Source organism: Clarias gariepinus, chromosome 22 (assembly GCF_024256425.1).
Source record: "Clarias gariepinus isolate MV-2021 ecotype Netherlands chromosome 22, CGAR_prim_01v2, whole genome shotgun sequence".
NCBI classification, from domain to species: domain Eukaryota; kingdom Metazoa; phylum Chordata; class Actinopteri; order Siluriformes; family Clariidae; genus Clarias; species Clarias gariepinus.
Window position 1 is genome coordinate 24,549,037 of NC_071121.1, and position 20,190 is coordinate 24,569,226.

General features: G+C 37.9%; 1 protein-coding gene across 3 annotated transcripts in view; it reads left to right on the forward strand.

Annotated features, from left to right (window-relative positions):
• LOC128510392 (cyclin-dependent kinase-like 5) overlaps positions 1 to 20,190 on the forward strand; it is an 83,516-nt gene that overhangs the window by 36,989 nt on the left and 26,337 nt on the right. The window contains exon 2 of one of the 3 annotated variants that reach the window (XM_053482648.1): positions 4,855 to 4,920. The exons of the other annotated variants lie outside the window; for them this stretch is intronic. The gene's annotated coding sequence lies outside the window, so the exon portion shown is untranslated. The remainder of the gene's footprint in view (positions 1 to 4,854; positions 4,921 to 20,190) is intronic. 3 annotated transcript variants of the gene reach the window in all.

Sequence of the window (20,190 nt, forward strand, 5' to 3'; positions counted from 1 at the left end):
TGACTATATATCAAATTACAGCATGTCAAATACAAAACGATGTAGGTGCTGGTTAAAATTGCAGTGCATGCAGTAGTATTGTCTCGTACTGACAAGCAAGGTGTGGCACCACATTTTTGATTCAGTGGTAAATTTACAAGAAAATCATTTTTAAATCTTTCTTTTCTACATCGTTTTCTGGCACGCCAGGAAAAAAAATAAGAGACAACAAACACAAAAGGTTTGATTGAGTGATTACAGCGTTTGCATATTGAACAGTGGTTTGTTTTGTGAATATGACAAGAGAAACTCAGCAGCGAGTTATACAAGAGCTCGCAGTGAATAAAATGAATGATAATGCGGCTTTTTTGTTTTCACCTTAAGATATTTAGAGCAAGCCTCGCGGGTCGGAGATGGTGGTGTATACCAGAACTGATCAATCCTATCCAGAGAGAGCTGTTATGTAGATTTTCATTCCAACCAAGCAGAAGCCACACCTGATGGGGTATTAACAGCCAAGTGGAATCAGGTGTAGCTTATGCTTGGTTGGAATGAAAACCTGCATGCACACACACGCGTGCGCGCACACATACACACACACACACACACACAGACCAGCTCTTTCTGGATAAGACTGATCACACCTGGTATAACTGAACTGAATAAATTTATTCTAAAATGGTCCACCACTAATAAAAGGTTCCACATCAAGGAAACTAGCTAGCTTGTTGCAGAAGAGACACATCTACCTGTGGGCACTATATAGTACACACAATCATTCACCAGCACCACTTTGCTGGGAGTTATTGTCACATCCCCATACAGTCCTGACCTCGCTCCAAGCCATTTCCACATTTTTGGGCCATTAAAGGAGTTCCTGGGAGGCCGGCGTTTGAGCAGGCAGTTCAGTACATGGTATCCAAGCACTAGTGATGCATTAGTGTAGCAGAGGATTGTATAGAAAAATAAAGGGAGTTATTTCATTAATACTGTGCACTTATTTACTCACACTTTTACATGCTATGATACAGAAAATACTCCAACATCTGACTGATACCATTCTCATCTGGACGTACAGTATTTTACTATGATGTAATTTAAGCAAAGCAGATTGCGAACAGTGTTCATTAAAAATATCAAGATTAGGAATTTCTTCTTCTTGTAATACACATGAATAAAATTCACCTTTTAGTCATTTCAAAACATTCCCATGGGTCTTCACTGTGCGTGTACAAACAAAAACAAGAGAAAAAACATGATTGCTTACAAGAAGTCTGGCTCATCTGTGATTGGTTAGATGCTTTATTATGTACTGTATGGAATGAAGAGCCAATCAGTGCTGCTTTCTCATCCAAAAACCCAGAGAATGACAGTAAAGATCCCAGCATAGAGAAGTATTTCATAAGTATTTCATAAGCATTATTGTTGACTTAATGCACTAAATAGATGTTTATTTAATCAGAAAAATAGCAAACCGACTATTTTTTCCTGAGTTTATAATACTGCACGATAATTATAGTGTAGTCTTATCCCTAATTATCTATATTATTTGATTTGGTGTCAGTACTGCGTGCCATTCCAGTGCTGATTTAGCATGATCAGCTTTTCTTCGGGGAAAATGACAAATTAGAGAGAAAGTGGAGTAACGAGCCAGCGGACTGCATCACTGCATCATTAATCAGTCCATGGACCATTACACAAAAAGATGAATATTCTGCCAATATCCTGCCATGGCAGGAAGTGATATATATACACTTCAAGGTGCCAATATTCATATATCTATATATACACTTCCTGCCATGGCAGAATATTGGCAGAATATTCGTCTTGAAGTGTACATATATAATCAGCTTTCCCGTGTTTAATTGTTGAAAGTGTAAAGGAAGTAAGCGATTTAGAAATGTGTAAGCTTAACCCATCTGGTTCTGCGTGCATAAATAAGAAGAGCGTTCAAGTCTAACAGGGACTTTTGATTGTGCAGAATAACAGAACACAGGTCTAAGAGTAAAAAACTCCCTTTATTTCTCTATATAATCCACTGCTACTTTAACGTACTAATGTACTTAAACTTATCCCAGCGTTTTACTAGTGCTTGGACACCATTAAGGAAGTTTTTTCAGAGCGTCAGAGCCTTGATTTAACTGTCTGCGTCACATCTGAAACGCTGGCCTCCCAGGAACTCCTTTAATGGCCCGAATATGTGAAAACAGCTTGAAGCGAGGTCAGGACTGTATGCGGATGTGGCAGTAACTCCCCCTTTAAAATGTTTGCACTTTTAAATGTTTTACTGTGGTTATGAGTCTCATCACCATTCTGTGATTATGATTAAGGTCTTCTCACTTCTGTGGCTTCATTCACCAGAAATTTCAGCACTTTTCAAAGTCCCAGTTTGACTTCCTCGTAATTCAAATACAGATTTTCATTACTAGCGAGATGACCCAATGTTTTCTCTTTATCTATTAAAATGTACTTTGTAATGGATGTTTTGCCACCTTTGTAAGAATAACTAGGTCATCCTGTCGTTGTCACGAATCTAACCTTTTCTAAACAAGCTATTTATACACACTTCAGCTTCCCTACATGAGCCGAGAGGGGATAGCTAATGATAACTACTGTAGCCTGGTTAGCAGCACACATTGCTTAGCTATGACTGTTGCACTCCATTTATCCTCCAAGGGGCCTTGATGACGGCGTTTTGACGTAGCCTCAACAATTAATAGCAAAGTGCTTTGCTCCGTTAAGCTGACTGTTTTTTTACAGCCTGCTTTTAATGGTCATCTGGACTTCCATTATCTGAGTCACATTAAACACACAACAATAAAAAAAAGGCTTGTTAGGATTGTAAGGACATCCAACAAATGAGTGTGGGATCAGCCTCCTACAGCTCGTCTTTCGTTCAGTCACAAAAACAGATTACTCATCATTTGCAGGACTCGGTGATGGACGCAGAGGGGCTTAGTGTCTGTGGCCCTTTTTGTAGGTTGCAGCACATTATTTAAGGATGTATGAACATATCAGCATATTAACTAAACCCGTTAAATGGTACATGCTTACTAGTTTAGAGCAACTAAGCGGGTGAACGAAGCAGGAAAGACGTTTTGTTAGTACATCACGTCTATGATTGAGTTAACGAAGCAAACAAATAAAACATTATGTGACATGTTGCCAAGCTCCTAATTGTGATTAATAAATGAGGTTGAATTTGATATAAATCTGATGTCACAGGCTAAAAAAAACTGATTGAAAAAAAGTATAATTTATCCTTAAGAAATTATTTTTAATTACTTTTTTTACAGGATCTCACAAAACCCAGAGTTTTAAAACTACACTTAAAAAAAACCCACAATTTAAACCCCGCCTTCCTGATGTAGGTTTCTAACCAATAAAATATGAGACAGAATTCTTGTAACCAATCATAATTCAGAAGGCGGGATTTCTTATCCTCACACAAGCTTGCTAACAAAACTGTTAATGAATTGTTCTTTTTTTTTAAAGAATAAATGAAAAAATTATCATTATCTTATACATCTCTTAATTTTACATGATTGTACTTTAGACTGACACTAAGATTAAAAAAAAAATAGCAAGTATTATGATACAATAGGCTAAAATCACAATGATACTCAATGAATACCTGATGAATCTTGGCTTGCTGCTCGAGGTTCCTAACCAATCAGAGACGAGACTGAATTATTGTAACCAATAATTGTATAGAAGGCGGGATTTCTTATCCTCACACAAGTTTGCTTACAGAAGGTTAACAGTTTTGCAATAGTTCTTTTTTGTATTGGAACAATCATCATTATTATCCATAAATCAGTATTTGATTATACATAAATGTGGTTTAGTCTAACTACAAGAATTTAAAAATAATTATTGAAAGTATTGTGCTAGTACATGCTAAAATATCAACAGTTTTAGTCCCGGCTTTATGCACTAGGTTTCTAACCAATCATAGATGAGAACGAATTCTTACAACCAATCATACTGTATTGAAGAAGGTGGAATTTGGGACCTCACACAGCTTTCCAAAGCTAACGGTTTTCCAAGCATTTTTTTATTCTAATTATTTTAATTATATATTATATTATATAGAATATATGAAGAAATAAACAGGGTAAAAAAGTATTATATTCTTTAAACATCGGCCCTGATATACCCATTTCGTAAAAAAAAAAAAAAAAATTTTCAATGTAATTATTTTTTTGTCCGTTATGTTCCTTAAAGTTTCTTAGTAGAAGTGACTGGTATTGTCCATTATGTTGTATTTGACACAAAAGTACCTCAGAAGTTTTTATTTTAAACAATTAAAGTAAGCTCATACCGTTTTTAAAGGTGTGTTAAGTAAGATTTATTTCCCCCTTAACAGTTAAATGGGTTCAAAATTTCATTTGTTTTTATTTTTAACTAGCTGAAGTACCCGTTGTTGACAGGAAAAGAGTTTGTAGAAGTAGTTAAAAGGTTAAATCTAAAAATAATGTAATCAGTGATATCAATATTTCTGGTTAAAGTCAGCGTACATGTCTATATAGATGCTAAAATTGTTTTGCAATAATATAGGGGTCCATGTGGGGTGGGGTGGGGTAGGATGTGGGGGGCATTTTAGTGCATAACACTGGACTCTCTCTCATATCTTACATTCTCTTACCTCAGAATGTAAGATATGTTTGCTCTAACGACCCATGTTTTATCTCATAGTGACGTTCCACATTAATACATTTACATTTTGGCATTTGCCGAACGCTCTTATCCAGAACCACTTACATTGAAGGTTATGTAATTGGATAGATCCTTACATTAGGTTACTAGGTTACTACCTCAGTACCATCAGTCAAACACTGTTTGGACGATTTTTTGTGTGTGTGTGTGGAGCAGTTAGCTCTCTTTTGCCAGAGACTCAGCTCTACGGACATCTAGAGGAAGTTCGTTCCACCACCTACAGTAGGTACCAAAACAGAAAACAGTCTAGATGCATGTCTTCCTCTATCTCTGTGAGATGGTGGGACCAGCCGAGCAGTGCTGGAGGATCGGAGGGGACGTGGTTCGGTGCAGGGTATGATTAGAGCTGAGAGGTAAGTGGGTGCTGTGCTGTTTTTAGCTTTGTAGGCAAGCATCAGGGTTTTGAATTTGATGCGGACAGCTACAGGAAGCCAGTGCATGGAGAGGAGAAGTAGGGTGGTTTGGGGCATTACTACTTTTTATTAGCCATCGTTTCTGGACATATAAGACAACCTGGATAAACTTCCCGCAGGAAGAATAAACATACAGTACTTCGATCTGTGCATTCATCTTTGAAGATTCAGTTTTCATATTGTATAGTACTTTCCTTTTTTTGAAATAAGCCATGCATTGTCGCGCTTTTATTAGTGTTTCTTGGGGATTTTGGTGACTTGTAGGTGCATTACCATCGATTATGTGTCTTCCGCATTTGTACAAGGTAAACTCTCGCGTTGATTGAATATGTTGCATGACACGTTAAGCCACGCCCACCTCAAGGAAAAACCGCAATATTAGGTGACATAATCTGACACATAACTGCTAATAACTTCCTCATTACTCAACATTTTGATTTTATATATGGCGCAAGTTAAACTTTCGGCAAATACCTAAAGACTGCCAAAGTTTTCGGCTGGACAGACATACAGACAGACAGACATACACATCTATAGACAAAAATTTCTGAGATTGGGTTCAGTTCCTCCAATGTATGAAACGTAAAGATATAATGAGTGAATTCTGACCAATTTACAGACAAAACCTTTTTTTATTTATATAAAAAGAGCCTACGTACAGTATCATTTCACGCCCATATTCCTGAAGCTTCTTAAAGGATCTATGATGACTCTTTAGGTTGAATGTCTAAAATATGACTGACAGGATGCTCATGAGCATTTCTAAGTCAGTTTTCCAGTTTCCAGAGCGACTTAATGTACGATGCTGTGGCTTGATTCGTTGTTGTTTCTACATTTTTTTAATGTTTTTTTGTACAAGTTAGGAATAAAAACATATACTGTATAGCACTTTATAGTAAAGCTATAAATATTTCATATTTCTCTATTCTTAGATACTGTTAATCTACACATCCTTCATTTTGTGTAATCCACATTACGCGGGAGGTAAAGAGCAAGATGCATTTATCACAAAAGCAAAAAGTACAAAGCGATTTAATGAAGATATTGTGATGTATCTTCAACATACAGCATTTTCTCAATATACAGTATTTTATCATTGGCCTTGAGATATTCAACTTTTCTATACGCTTTCATTTTGATAGTTTTATTTTTCACAGGCATATTTTTTTTTAGCTCCGTCATACAAATAGACTAGCTAAAAAAAGCTGATGGCGTGAGACGTGCATGAGAAAGGCGTTAAAATAAGGCTGGATGTGACGTTCAGGAAAATAGTTTTTTTTTTTTTTTTTGATGAGTGTGTGTGTGTGTTCGGCATACGTTCTCATTCCCCTCTTTCATCCGTAAAACCTTTTTACCCCACAGACTTTCTGTCATTTGGAATAGCGCCAAGTCTGTTTGTCTCCATTAGGCTTTCTGTTTGATTTAGAGCAGAGCAAAGAGGATCAGAGTAAAGATCTCTGAGTGAAGTTCTGCTCACAGGTAAGTGGGCAATTAAATAGCTCGTCATGTCACGTCTGTTTGACTAACGAATAAAGGAGTAAAACACTTGGGGGTGGGGTGCAGGTGTAGGAAAATAATCAACGACACATACAGATCGCTCATTTTGATTCATGCACACTCACAATCCATACAAACTTAAATATTCTTTTGATTGTGTAAAGCTGCTTTGCGACATTGACAATTGTTAAAAGCGCTATACAAATAAAATTGAATTGAATTGAATTAGTGATGGAAAGATTAAATCATTTTAGTGACTCGGTTCTTTGAATTTTGATCATCAAAATGAACAAATCTTTTTTTGAGTCATTTAGTTCATTTTTTTCTTTTGTTCAGAAATAAAATAAAATGTTACTTTTTCAATAAACAGACCCCCAATATGGCTACATACACACATTTTGGCTATAGTTTCAGGAATGAAAAATTACAACGCAGCTAAGGACATATTATGATAAACAGAACGAGTAGCTCACCTCTTATATCTTCTAGTCTGAGTCGTTCGTTCTTTTAAATCTGTTGCACTGCATAGCGTCTATGGGAGTGACGTGACAAAAGAACGAAGGATTCGGACCAAAAGACTCAAAGTTACTAATTTCTGTTTCCTGTACATAACCTATGGAGGTTTTACGATGATTTGCGCATACACACCCAGTAGAAAATAAACAAATCACTCTCCGAAACTACTCGTTCTTCTGAGTCACGTTAAAGACTCGTTCAAAAAGAGTGAATCGTTCATAAATGACCAATCACTATTACAGATCCCTACTCTTGTGTTTTATCTAAACGGGATTCTATTCCGATACGCAAGATCAGCACCGACTTGATACTAGTGCAGGAAAAAATGGTCAATAAGATATCAGGACATGGACACTAAATCATTCACATGGAAAAGATTGGATATGGATTGAAAAATCCTGTTTCAGTTTAAAAGAAATTGAGTTGTTTTTAAAGAAGAAAAAAAAACCTAATTAGTGTCAATGTTAGCTGACTTTGCCTAAAAGACGTTGAGATAATAAATGACGCAAACACATTGTTGTGAATGTACAGTAACTTCAATCTAACCAAACTGTAACCTTTATTTGGAGCGTTTATTCCAATTAACATCCTTTCGTACAAAGTCCGACTACCTGAAGTTTCTAACAAGGTTTCGAATACTGATCGGAGACCAGGACGGACACAACAGCTTCCCACACGCGGTACGTGTTTCTCATGTCACACATCTCTTAGTGTTGTAATGTTGGCTCTCTGATTCATTCTCTTTTTTTAAATGTTACAGTCAGGTGCTTCTTAGCTACTGAATTACTCTGCCGTAATATGATGTTTGTAGCATGCATTCTGTAGCATGCCCCCTAGTGGTTAGCGTGCAGCACTCCCAATTCAACGAGTTCGAGTCAATAGTTTTATTGCGTTTGGTACATTCGTTCCACATTATCCCAGCACCATGTAGTCAACGATGTGCTGGCGACATCAAAATCATATTAATTTTCAACCTGTAGCAACTTCCTTAACATTACCAAATTAACATCAACACTGCTGGAAAAGAGTCATCTCTAGTTTTATTTATTCGAGGTTTGAATTCATTAAAGGTGTCAAATATATTGTCACATGTCCCTGTCCATGCTTGTGCATCATGCTTTTTGTCACACCCAGCCATGAAATCTAGCGACAGCTCTTTCTCATAGTTGAAAGGGTGTGTTCAGCCTATTTAAGAAATGACTTACTGTTTCAAAGTCCAAACACGTCCACCCTTCTGCCTGGCGAGTTGTGAAGGACAAAAAGGGCGTAACATTCTGCGTGTTTTAGCCCCAGTATAATTACTCAGGATAGAAAAAGGCTTGGCATGAAGCAGAAATGAAGCTAACGCCTTGTATGGAGTTATTTCACAGGTAGCCACAGGTGCTATTGCGTTAGGTGTTTATATTCTGATGCATAACAAACACTTAAGTCTGCGTCTTTCACCATGCACATTAATTCTGTAAGCTGATCAGCAAATGTTCATACCAAGAACATCGTAAAGGGTGTAGAGATGGCCCGAGAGTCAGTGGTTAGTAAAGCAGATCCTGGTGTGTGGTTTGCATGTGAGCGAATGCCAGATAGTTGTTTAAGAGCCTGGTGTAAATTTAGATTCCAGTTATTCTCAAGATTCCATGATGAGCTTAAGGGGAGGCTTTAGTTTAGCAAGTTTAGCATGTTTCATGCTGCTGTGAATCTTGAAGGTCTTTATGACCTAAGCATTGCACATTCCACAACCACCTTTGCGATCCACGTCAACCAGTCCTTGCGTAAGTCTTCACCACCACCTTCTTGACATTCTCAACATTTTTCAGTTCAATCATTTGGATTTAACTGGGATTATTTATGAACAGTTTATGTATCATTAGTAAGTTTGTGGATACCTGATCATTACAACTGTATCTTTTTGTCCAAGATTTATTCTCCCTTCACTGTTATAACACGCTCCACTTTTTTTTTTCTGGGAGGACATTTCAGGCAGCATGGTGGCGTAATGCTTAGCACTGTCATATTACACCTTCAGGGTTCGGGTTCGATTCTCGCCTCCAGGTTCTGCCTGTGCTTGGTGGGTTTTCTCAAGGTCCTCCCGTTTCCTCCTACATTCCAAAGATATGCAGATTAGTCTGTTTGGTGTGTAGCCCTTGATGGATTGGCACCCCGTCCAGTGTGTACCCCACCTCGTGCCCTAAGTCTCCTGGAATAGGCTCCATGTCCCCCACGACCCTGTAAAGACAATGAGTGAGTCAGTGTGAAGGCTTTCACTCTATTTCAAAACATATCCATTGGGATTCGCGTTTGTTCAGCTCCAAGAGCATTAACCTCAGGCGCTGATGTCAGGATGTCAAGGAGGCTCCAGTTCCTGTTCATCCCAATGGGGTTCAGTAAGGTTGAGTGCAGGTTCTCATGCAAGTTCTTCCACTCCAGCCATAACGCACCATGTCTTCCTGGAGCTCACCTTGTCATGCCGGAACAGGGTTGGACCTCCGGAAGTATAATAATATTACGGCATATAAAGACATTCGCTTCCAAGTTTGTGAGGAAGAACCAGATATGAGTGTGATGAATCTGCACACATTATCTCAAATTATTGGAGTGGGAAGAGAAATCAATACATTTGACACCATTGGCCTACAGGTTATGGATCAAACCAGTTATATAAGACAAAAAAAAACGAAGAAGAAAAACAGGAAATGAAGGTTATAAAAAGTCTCCTGGAATAAGGAGTGTGCATGTGTTTCAGAAGGTGTTGGAAATAGCCTCTCGCCCTATTTCTGTGGGAGCAGGGAGTTTCTTTCTCCCAAATGATGAAAAAGTGGGACAGAAGCGAGTGAGCGGGAGAAAGAAAATGATAGAGAGAGAGAAAAGCTTTTGCATGGCGTGAGAAAAATAGGTCATTTCGAGTGGGGCACTCGACAGCATAGCGGTTAACAACAAGGACTAAAAGCGTGAGTAATAGCATGTGCATTAGTGTAACAATGAGGCGAATCACGAGGCGACAAAGTGAAAAGGTAGGTGAGTGAGTGACAAAAAAAAAAAAGGTCTTTTAACCATCCTTGTTATTTTAGGAACTGGTTAGATCCTCGACTCTACTTGAGGACTGTGGGCTTGTCCTCTTTCTCGGGTCCAGACACGACATATTTCACCCCGTCTGCATTCCTCCCACAGGAAGGTGTGCGCGTGCGTGTGTGTGTGTGTGTGTGTTCTAGAGCAATCTGTCTTTTGTCAAGGTAACCGTGAAACAGTATCATGAATCTGTGAGATCCTTTTTTTTTCTTGAGATCAGGAAAAATTCTATCAGCCCGAGTTCTGACCCAGTGACCCATACTATAAAGTTCTTAATAAAGCAACACCAAGGCCCTGTGACCCTAATAAAGAAACTCCATGGTATGTAAAGCCTCCTGCTTTCATGTGTCACAGTTATTAAATTCCATCTTCATGTGGAAGGAAATATCTCCCTGTAGCTCGTATCAATATTTTTGCATAATAAAGCATTCGCTGAGTCTGGCTATGGAGAAGGTCAGAGGAGACTGGTTCGAGCTGTCAGGAAGGCTGTAGGAACTCAAATAAGGCCTTTTTTTTTTTTGCATTTCCTCTAGGCAGAAAGGCGTCTCAGGATGCTCTGATGACATTGTGACAACTTTCACAGCTTCATGGTCTGATCAGCATGCAGCTCATAGTTAATATTCATGTTCCATCCTACAGTAGCTCTTGGCCCACCCTCTAGACTCGCCGCTCAACCCCCTCCGGTCAATTTCCTTCTGCCTGGGCCAGCAAATTAATCTTTTAGGACTGCTCATGTTTTTGTTGTTAGTTTTTTTTTTTTCCCAGGCTGCAGCTTTGTCCCTCTTTCACACCCAAGGTAGACGAAACAGTTATCCGAAACGAGATCGTAAATCGTGCTGCTGGTGGTAAATCACTTTGTCCTAGATAGTGCTGCTGTCAGGGGAGAGTGTATGAGTTTTTAGCTGATAGGATTTTTCAGGCCGGTTAGTGAACAGGACATGTTGTTTTTTCCGCGCGGGAATAATATGTTCTGGTGTGGTGTGTGCTGTGTTCATATTTCACCAGAAACTGAGTAGAACCTCTTACAATGTAATCATCATCATCATCATCATCATCTTAATCAACTGCATTATACTACTCTGATACAGATTACTGGTTTTGGGGATGAGGTGGGTTGAATAAACATTGTGTGTATGTATGTATGTGTGTGTGTGCGTGTGTGTGTGTGTGTGTGTGTGTGTGCGCGCGCGCACGCAGTAATCCAGAAACAAAACCCATCAGAGATAAGCCTGACTCTTTGGGTGTGATTTAGATTTAGATTTAGATTGGCTTCTGAGTGACTCGAAAGTGAGAAATTCTACCTAAAATATACAAAGAACAAAAACAAAACAAAAACAAATAACCTGACTTTTGTAAAACAAAGAGCGCAAATAAAATAAATATCACATCCATGTACAGGCCCAGTTTCACATCATTCGTTGAAATTTTGTTACAGAATTTTTCGTTTTTTTATGTTGCAGCTCGCATACAGTACAAATGCACAATTATTTATATATCTTCATTAGAACAATAACTAATAATGAGTTAATGTGACTGTTTTTCTTTTTAATTAATGTAAAAAAAATTGTCGTACAGTATTTTAATACATATTCACACAAGGTGGTACAGTTGCAGAAAAATGTATGTGAACCTTTTGGGATTACGTGGAGTTTTGCATGAATTGGTCATAAAATGTGCTCTGATCTTCATCTACTGTAAGTCACAACAATAACAAAAAAAACACAGTCTGCTTAAAATAATACTACACAAACATTACATGTTTTCATGTTTTTATTGAACATAACATGTAAACATTCACAGTGCAGGGTGGAAAAAGTATGTGAACCCCTAGCCAATGACTTCTCCAAGAGCTAACTGGAGCCAGGAGTGAGCCAACCTTGAGTCCAATCAGTGTGATGATACTGGATGTGTTGCTGAAAGCTGTTCTGCCCTTTAAAAACACACACCAGTTTTGGGTTTACTGGTTTCGAGAAGCATTGCCTAATGGGAACCATGCCTCGCAGAAAAGAGCTCTCAGAAGACCTACGATCAAAAATAAATAAAACAATCAATAAAAACCAAACAAACAAATAAATAAATGGATTACATAAATCGAAGATTAAATGGATCCATGGAGGGTTGGATAAACAAACAAACAAACAAAAATAATATGTAAATGTGAGTGAATAGGTAAACAAATCTCAGATACATAGATTGATCATCATAATAAATTTATATTAAATATTGAGTAAATTAATAAAGGGATGGTGGAATAAACAAACATACAAATAAGTGAATGAGTAAACAAATTAATGATAGATAGATAGATAGATAGATAGATAGATAGATAGATAGATCATTTGTTAGGTAATCAAACAAATACCTATAAATTAATACTAATATTATGTATTAAGGATACATTTTTAATTTAATGAAAGAATAGGTAAAAAATAAATAAATGGATCATTGTGTAAACAAACAAATGAACAAAGGTGTGAATAAGTAAACAAATGAATTATTAGATAGATAGTTAGGTAGATAGATAGATCTATGTATCTATCTTTCAATCTAAAGATAGATAATTTTACAAAAAAAAAGGAAAATTTGCAATTTTAAGCAACTAGATTTTGTATTAAACATCTGCATTTTAGCACATAATCTGTGTTTGCTGTCTAGAAACAGATGATGATGTTCTCCTGTCCAGGCATCTTACATTTGACACTTTACCTAAAAAAAAAGGTTTGTGCATAAAAAAAGAAAAGAAAAAACAAAACAACACCTCCACTGAAGGTGTGGGAATTACCTGTGCTTTCCTGCACACACTAAAGGCCTCATGCATGTGAAAGATCAGAGGCTCGACACAGCTGTCTGTATGACAGGCGAAAATAAACCACAAGCACACAGGGTTCATCCTGCTCCCTCTCCAGACTGCTCCTGCTCAAGTGGCACTCATGGCTGATCAAAATAGCAGGACGGAACCGTCGTGTACTTAAGAACGAGGCCCTTCTCCAGTGCGCTGTTGGCCGGGGTTCAGCCTCTGGCTAATCTCGTCCTGACAGGGACAGACACTATGATAGTGTAATAAAGAATAGACAGAGAGAGGAGAGAAAAGGAAAGAGGAAGAAACAAATAGAGAGTGAAATCGTGTGCGGGACACAAAGAGAGTGAGAAGGAGAGGTGTTGTCCTGGTGTATTAATATCGAGCTGCAGTTCGAGTCGATGCTCTGATCTACACATGAGCCAATTTGTCTATGTCTCCTTTTATCTCTGGCTAGGAATTAAGATTTGTGTGTGTGTGTGTGTCCATAACTAGTGGATTGTTTGTAGTGTCAGGCAAACGCATTGACCTCTGGATGCCAAGTCAATGCTTCTCATTCCTTTTAAGATTTTCTTTTAGTAAAGATCTAAGAATTGTCTCTTTCTGCAGTATGTGTCCACCCAAGTATTCCAGAACTAAAGGAATCTCACTTCTGTCCTGTGGCTCAGTTTAGTTGCTCACCTGTACAAAAAAAATAAATAAATGCTGCGACGCAGAATACCCGGCATCCTGGATTCACTTCCACTTCCGAGTCCAAGTCCGAGTCAGATCATTTTCTCAGTGCAGTCACACTAGAGTTCGGCTCATCCGCCCTCAGACCGCATTGTCTAAGCATTGTTCTTGTGTTCCCACCCTCATGGAGAACCGTGCCAAGAGGAGAACACACCAGGGGATGATTTTAATAGACGAAGTCCTGCATATAGGAAATACTTTTCGAACACTGAGACAAAATATACCGCACAGTTTGTCTTTGTCAAAAAATAGGTGCATTTTGTTCCCTATGGTACGACCTAAACCTACCCTCAGCAGTGTACCTTGAGAAGGTTTCTTCAATTAAAAATAAAAGAGAGAGAAAAAATGCATAGTCTATAGGGGGACGAGTACATTTCAGGATCCATCCAGAGTAACCGAGTGTATGTTGCAAAAGGAGTTTGACTGTTCTGGCTTCAAAACCAGTCTGATTTATCTTTATTTTCAATAACACCAGATGTGTTGCCAGATGTGTACTGTGTGTATCATATTTGTATGATAATTTTGGTCTCTTTATGATATACGATGAGTAATTATAAAATCCCAGACGATAATTTCATAGTTTACTGGCTTGGGTGCGATTTGGAACCAATCTGATTATTTATTTTATACCCGGTGAAAATGAACTAGGCAATATTATTTGATGGCTATAGAATTTAGAGTATCATTTAAGTCAAATATTATAAAAAAAAAAACAGTCTCTAAATAGACAATAATAAATAGGATTTCATATTTTCCACGTCGAGAGTACAGGCATCGGCTGCAAGAGGCTGACATTTAAAGACTTCATTTTCCTACAGTATGTAATAAAGTACATGTACAATTTATTTCTGTAAATTTGTATTAAAAATATGCACTTTATTACCAATTTTTGTGCCTAGTTACTTTTAACCCATATCACGGAGATCTGATGAGACAGCTGCTATTACCCCCTAGCTAGCTAGTGGTGCACAGCGTACCCTATGTAGGCATAACAATCTATGCTTAAAACAATCTATTTGAATAGTTGGAATTTGTTGCAGTTCTTTTGGTAGACATAGTTATATCGGTTGCAAACCCGGTTCTGGGGCGCTGCAACCACATTTTCAATATACGATAATTTGCACTAAAATACGATTATTCTGGGTTGTACGATTATTTGTTTGTTTGTTGTTTATCTGGCAACACTGAATATGATACTCTATACTGTATACTGTATGTTCAAGTCTGATACTGTTTACAGACATTTTCTTCTAATTCCTAGCTATTTAAATTGATTTGCACTTTACTACCTAAAACAGCAAGCATCATGTCTTTCCTATTTCCAAAATGCACAGCTTTATCCTTTCGTGCCAAACACACTAAATACAACAGGCTCATTCACACCTTTCAAGTTGGGTTTAGACCCACCAAAAGTGCAAATTCACAAGAGCATTTTAAATGCATAATTATTTGTTTTTATTTTTCAATTGTTTAGTTTTTTTATTTTTTTGGATACAAATTTGTACTAAAATGGTTTTTGCTCATAATCTCTAATCAACTGTGATGACATTAAAGGAGTTTTCTCACTTTAGGGCTCCTTACCAGGGTAAAGCAATTATTAAATTGAGAGGAAAAACAACAGCTGACCAGGAAGCCATCACTCACCTTATTTAGCATCAGATGGACAAGTGGAGATGTGATATTCATCAACATGCCATAGTCGGTAGTGTATGTGTAATAGCCTGTCTCTTCGATAACTGTCAGATCTCATACCAACTGCCTGACAAATACCAAGCAGCCAAGGCTTTGTTAATGACGTGAGAAAGACTTGACATTATCAACCTGCCCGAAACCAACCACGCTCTTCTACTGATGATGTGGAGAGCTGAGACAACAGGATCGAAAATGTGTTTATGTTAGATTCCCTTAACCAAAGATGTATCTTATGGCTAAAATGGCTTTTTGCCCTAGTGGATACAGCTTAACTTTGCTCTTTGCTCATCACCAGTAGATCTTGATGTTTGATTAAATGTATTGAATGTTATTTTGTACTTTTTTTGAGGAATTCAAATTCAAATTGTAGTTTAAGTTAAAACCCTAAAACAGTATTAGCTAAGTATAAATCTATCCCTCTGTAAAAACAATCAAAATTTTAGTGTACGTACCATTTACCATTTTTATTCATTATTGTATTCGGAAATTGGAAAATACCCATCCTCCACCAAGGAAAAGTGCGATGGAATAATCCTTGCCATGCGGAAGGTCCGGGTTCGATTCCCAGCCAGTGCCCAAACCCCCCAGCCACTGGATGCAGTGCCGGTCCCAAGCCCGGATAAAATGGGAGGGTTGCGTCAGGAAGGGCATCCGGCGTAAAACCTAAATAGCATAAAATGGAAAGCTGGACACCAAGTAGTGCCCTTGTTCAGGAATTAGAGTGGAATTTTGGACTAAGGCTTATGTTAGAAGCTTACGGTACCCATGAAACACAATATGGACAGTTCAGAGGCGATTCGGAACGACTTAGAAGTAATCAACAAGGAGACAAAATGTTGTTTAGGATGACATCACATTATCAGATCATTTTTTTCTTGTTGAAAGTGCTTACGTGATTGGTTTTGAATGTGGGTTTGGGAAGGGGCACCTGATAAGTAACATCCAGTTCACCTTCCAGAAGTGGGCAGGACTATGGCTGACGGGCATCATGACGTCACGTACAAAATAAGAAACCGGAACTGTCATCTCTTTGGTTTGAAAAAAAAAAAGGAAAAACTAAGAAGTTTATTACTAAGTATACATACTGTAGTTCACACTTAACATTTGCTTCCTCTTTTTTCTTACGACTGCTCGTTGCCAATTTGGGGAACAAATGCCATTCACCATTAGTCTAACATATGGTATGGTTTTTTTTTGTTTTTTGTTTTTAAATGCTTGTCTTGTAACAACCCTGCTATCTCTTTTATCTTATAACTTGTTCACCAAACAATTCATTGATGAAACTATCATTAGATTATATCCTATCATATATCATTAGCTCTGTGAAGACCTAAATTGTTGACGGCTTGTTGTTGTCTTGTCCGGAAGCAGGCTGTCGAAAAATGGGGCTTGCTAAAGGAAGTGTCTTGGTGTGAAGAGTGTATGGCAGTGAAAGCAGGCATGCTCGTTTTTCCTGCAGATTGAAGTTAGACTCAAGTCCCAAATTAGAGCACAGCTTGGGGGCTTAGCATCAGTGGTGCTAAAGCGTATCCATACAACTGCACACACACACACACAAACTGAAACTGAAGCTGAAGTGTTAATACATGGCTTTATACTTGGAATATACATGTGAAGACGTGCTGAATCTGTGGCTTAGTGGTTAGTACTGTCACCTTGCACCTCCAGGGTCTGGGTTCGATTCCCGCCTCCGGTCTGCATGTGCATGGGGTTGGCATGTTCTCCCCGTGCTTGGTGGGTTTCCTCCCACAATCCAAAGACATGCAGGTTAGAGGGTTGAGGCACAGAGTTACTGATTGGAAGGTCAGTGGTTCAAGCCCCGGCTCTACTAGGTTGCAATTGTTGGGCCCTTAAGCGAATCCCTTAACCCTGTCTGCTCGAGGGGCGCCGTATCATGGCTGACCCTGCAATCTGACCCCAGGTTCGCGTTTATAGCTTCCATTCTTCCCGGGTCTCTATTATGTTTTTTCCCCCCACTTCCTACCTACTTTGCTGCGCACATTCGGGACGGAATACGACTTTGAACCGATCCGTCTCTTGTTGTACTGCCCTGCTTTACATCTCTCACAGGCATCCTCGCTCTCGCATCTTTTTGTCCTCTCGTTTTTTTTTTCCCTCCTGAGAGGCTGAAAGTAGAACAGAGGTGGTTTGGAAGGAGACAGAGCAAGTATGTGTAAAATAGGCCAGTACAGACGAAGAGAAAGACTTAAGAGTTGCTGTTAGCACTGCTTTATCACCCGCTGCTCACTTAGCATGACGGGAAATAGTACGTGCAGCTGTCCGGTACCTTTTTACTGTTAATTAATTCGTTGTTAATACATTTATTCAATTAAACACACATTTCTTTACACCTCCTACTGAGTTAGTGTTCCTGTTTTTTGAAGTAGCTGTAGTGACCGTTGTTTCACACGCGTACACTTGTCTCTGACGTCACAACCGTTTTTATCCGCTATATGATAGTAGGAAACATAAATACATCTGCTTTATGATGAATTTTATTGTATGCCTGTTTTTTATGTTTGTGCAGCAAAAACAAATCATGGGAGTAGATGAGTAAGAGTCACAGGGGTAGCTCAGTGGTTAAGGTATAGGACTACAGTTTGGAAGATCCCAGGTTCAAACCCCACAACCACCAAGTTGCCACTGTTGGGCCCTTGAGCAAGGCCCTTAACCCTCAACTGCTCAGATGTATAATGAGATAAAAATGTAAGTCGCTCTGGATAAAAGCGTCTGCCAAATGTCACACAACACATCATTAGATCTGGTCTGAACAATCTGTCAACCATTGATGTTCACATCCTTACTGGATAATCGATTTGCATAACATTGAGTATGCTTCTTCATACAAATATTACCTATTTCAATAACTACAGTGCTCGACAAAGTTTCAAGTGCTAATACCAAGTCTGGAACATTTTAGTCCTTGGGATATTTGTCTTCAGCCCTTAAAGCTTAGAGGATTTTAGCCATTTTTTGTTTTGGAGTTTTTGTAATAAACACATATACAGTAGCGCTCAGAATTGTGCAGTATACAGTAGAGTAATATATCCTTTTTTTCCAGGCAATATGATGAACTGAATTTGTTTTTATTTTAACCAACTATAAAAACATGACTGAGCAAAAAATGAAAAACGGGTCACATAGGAAAAGAAATCACACAGACACATATAAACACATGTTTTTCTGCTTGTTTTCGTTTATTTCTATGACCAAAACATAATAATAATAATAATAATAATAATAAATGCTCATTTTGAGAGTTCTTAATTTTTGAGACATGACATGCCCCCAAAACTCAAATTTACACAGTTTGATGTTTGAAACCTTCTCATTGACACACATTTTTTGTTGTTCTGGGAAAAGCCATCACATAGTGAAATTTTGAATACACCAAACTGCGTTCTGCATGTTCCAACTTCACGTAGCAAAATTTCCAAGTATCACTTCTGCATGTTTCACTATAACAAAGGGAAGTTTTTAACATTTTAAAAACGATGTCAAGAAAATCCAGGGAGTCAGATGCAAGTACAGTACAGAGAGGACTTCAGCATGAACAACTAACAAAGACAGGAAAACAAAAAACAAAAAAAACTACAACAAATAAAACAAGGCATTCAGCTTCGGCAAGACAGGACTAGGAATAAGAAATGTAACCTGAAAACCAGACCTACCCACAGAGCTGATATATAGCTAAAACATGCATTAACAATAAAATGTAATGCTTGAAAACCAGGGAGTGAAAACCAAGAGAACAGTACTATATTTGGATCAGTGAATAATTCAGAGAATATTAAACCTGTATACGCAAAAACAGAAAGTGAGGCAACAAGGAAGGATTTTTTTTTAATGACCTGTCACATTCACATCCTGTCAGGGTGATTCCTGATTCAATGAGCTCCAGTTTGATACCAGGTTTATTACTGTTTCATGTCCGGTTCCTGAGATATAGCCAGTGCAAGGTTGTTTACAAGCTTCTAGGACAACTCATCTGAAATCCTGTTTTTTAGATTATTTACAGTAATTTATGACATATGACATAGTAAGAAAGCAGGAAACCTCAGGCTCATTTCTCCCCAGGATTTCCCTGTTACGCCTAAAAATAACGTCACCAGCAGTTTGTATTTATAGCGAAAAAAATCATATTTTTTTATGACATCTGGTGTTCATTAAAGTGCATTAAACCTTAAAAATGTTTATGGATAAAAACCTACTCGATTCTATTAAAGGATCAGAAAGACAAGGTATTTATCAACCAATATTTGATGATTGCGCAACTCAATATATGACTTAATATGACGAGTCACACACGTAACACGAGTAAGGGAGTCATCTGGTCATGTGGTGGGAGAGTTGGCTATGGGGAACATGACAGTGCAAAAAACATTCAAAAAGAAAACGAAGGAAAAAATAAAGACTAATGGACATTTAGGAAATCCGTATCTGATTAAAACATATTAGGTTATATGAGTCCGCATCAAACTGTGACTTTGCAAGCACTAGGTTAATTTTTTTTTTCTTAAAGTTACTTAAAGGCAGAAAATCACCAAATCTAGTCCACATTAATCACTCACGTAGTCCACATTATTATTATTATTATTATTATTATTATTATTATCAAAGCCAACTAAATTATAGATTTTTTTTAAATTCTGCATTGTGTGTCTGTTGGTGGTTTTATTTTTGTTGTTGTTGTTGTTTTATTCATTGTGGTCTTTATGTACAATATACAGACAAACATTAAACCCATTAAGACATTATGTATAACATATTATTTGTAAAATTATC